Source organism: Penaeus monodon, chromosome 32, assembly GCF_015228065.2.
Source record: "Penaeus monodon isolate SGIC_2016 chromosome 32, NSTDA_Pmon_1, whole genome shotgun sequence".
NCBI lineage: Eukaryota > Metazoa > Arthropoda > Malacostraca > Decapoda > Penaeidae > Penaeus > Penaeus monodon.
Window position 1 is genome coordinate 17,695,515 of NC_051417.1, and position 2,896 is coordinate 17,698,410.

A 2,896-nucleotide genomic window follows, 5' to 3' on the forward strand; every position below is an offset into this window, starting at 1 on the left:
TATAGAATGGAAAGTATATTTGTTTTCAGTGTGAAAATTTGTGCTCTCTTACCTTGGTTGAATATAAAGGCCAATATAAGTTGTGGAGAAAAAAAAGCTCAAATGAAACTGGTTGTAAGTAGTTGCACTAATATGTTGTTTTGTGGAACCTGGGAACCTATTGCTCATTAAGAGACTACAGTGTATGTGCAAGTAACTTTTGTGTTCATTCTGGAGTGTACATCTTTTGTAGAAAAGAAATATCTCCTATGCTCTAGGCAGGCTGTGGCTTCCTGTAGCCAGAGAAACAGGAGGGGGCAGGGGCTAGTAGGCCTTGTTTTGTTTTATGGCAGTCTGAACATAGCTTGTTTTAGCATTGATGATTATTGGTTAGTGGTGTATGTGTGAGGTTTACTTTTGAATAGGATTGTTTTTTTATTTTTTTCACTCTATTTTGTTCAAGTTGTTATTTTTGTTGTTTCTTTGAGAAGTGATTTTATTTTGACTTGTACATTAGACTGTTCTCAGGACATTGTTCCTTATCTAGTGACATTATAAAAATTTGCATTTTCTCCTCTGTATAATGTTGGCCTGCCTTTTCATTTTATTATTTTCTTATTTTTTCTCCACTATTGTGTTATAATTGCCTAAGATATTCATGAGTCCAAACTAGTTGGGGTGTATCAGGTGTATCAGGAATGAGCTTTTTGAGTTTACAAGGAGAAATTTGAATAGTAATAGTAGTGGAAAGACTATGGAATAATTATCAGTTAGGAGAAGTTAGAAGTGAACTGATTAAAAGAAAAATTATTACTGAAGTGTAAAGCCAAGGACAAATGTGTAAGGAAAATTCATATCTATATTGGGAAAAAATATTTTGCAAGACCTTCTGGCATAATTATAACACTGTGGCAGTAAATGCTTCCGTCCCCTAGTGTTGAACCTGTCCTGAGATTTGTCACAATGAGACTTTATTTTTATTCTTCAATTGATTTATTGTTTGTTTTTGGATCATCCTATTATTTTTTAACTGCAGAGTCCTAGGGGGTACATATTGTTATAGATGGTGAAAGGGTTTTGGCAAGTCATTTTAATAGTAACCTTTTCGTATATTTCCTGTTATGTTTATCCACGCAGTTTTGGGGAGGTGGAAGAGCATGATAATTTTCATTAATTTTTCCCTCATGGTTCATACTCATTGCAACATTTCATGATTCGATCTTCCTAAAGATAAAACTGAAGCCAGATGTTTCAAAATTCAGCAGTTTTCTTCTCTGTATATCCAGGTTGTAAGACAACTGGTAGTGAAACATTAGCCATTACAGACATTTACATTAACTCCTATTTTTGGGATAGAATTATTGAGCTATTTTTTTATTGATACAATTAAAGGAATCAAATGACTTATTGCAGATTGTGATGTTTTTTGTTAAACTATTTAATTCTGTTAGGATGTATATTCTTGTTTAGTCAGGGACACTGTACTCTGTTAATGGAGGAAAACAGACTAAATACCTCTGCAAAATTGACAAGATCACTACTGAAAAGGGGACATTATTTTTATCTTGTCTTGGCACTATTAGTGAGGAATCTCAATATCACTACAGTTGTATTTGTCACCAGCAAAACAGATTTTGAACAGTAATAAATTTAGTTGATGAGACTTGTACCAAGCATCATTTTTACTAGTGAACGACATTGTAATAGTCATTGTCATTGAGGGATTTTTAACTGTTTAGGTAATGTTATGTCTAGTGAGGATCCATACTACTTTTTCACATGGTGTTAATAATGATGAAGAACCTCTGTTGTGAGTGTGGGGTTGTAGGGTGAAAAACTTCAGCTACCTATGGTACTGTATTTAATTGTCTTCAGAAATTGCAACAGATCAGTAAAAAGTTTAGATACATTGGATTTTGGTGTTAAGGTATCAGTTTCATGTCATGAAATGAAATTTTTCCCTTTTGATTTTTTTTTTTTTCTAGAAATTGCTAAGCAATTTTTATGAATACTAGTGTAACTTGCAGATATTTTGACACAAGTCAGTTGATAAGGAGTAATGATGTAGCATGCATAGTGTCATTACCCACCACTGTATTGGCTTTGGTAGAGGGACATTGTAGATGTGTGCATGGTACTTTTACCAGTATTGCTATGGCAACACCCGGGGGCTAAAGCCTTTGGGGGACTTAGCATATGTGTCATTGTCACCTACCCCTTTTGGATTTCCACGGTGCATGAGGGAGAGACCATGTATCTTGACACAAAGCATTGTTACCTGCCAGTGTCATGGTCAAGGTGGAATGAATGGGAGAGTCTGTGAGAGTGCTGTAGCATGTATTGTATCATTGAATGCTAGAATTGAAGCACAGTGAAATCTGATCCTTTGTTACTTGGTAACACAGCATTACCCATGAAAGGTTTTTACAAACAAGTAGGCATATGAACAGCCGTGTCCCTACACAAAAAGATTAAAGATTATTCTTTTAAAAACATGATATATTTCCAAATGAAGAAGTAGCATGGATTTAAGATACTTTAAGAGGTTGTCATCAAAGCAACATTGTTTAAAAATGGTAATGTTACATCGTGAGATTCATTTACAGCCACTTGCAATGTTGTTTTCATTAAAGGAAGTGCATTGTGAAAACCCTGTAACACTTTTTCTTTTATTTGTTCAGTGAAAGCACCTTGAGCCTCTAACATGTGTAAATAACTGCATATGGCTATTGGCTATAAAGGGGTACTATTTAGGTCAGATACTCCCAGAGTCCACTGTACAGTCATTGGGCACAACTAGAGCCCATGTACGTGTTGTAAGTGCAGAGTTCTCTTAAAAAATAGGCCTATATTTTTAATTCCAATTGAGTTATTTAGGTTCATTTTTGGGCATTTATTTTTGATATCATTTTGATTT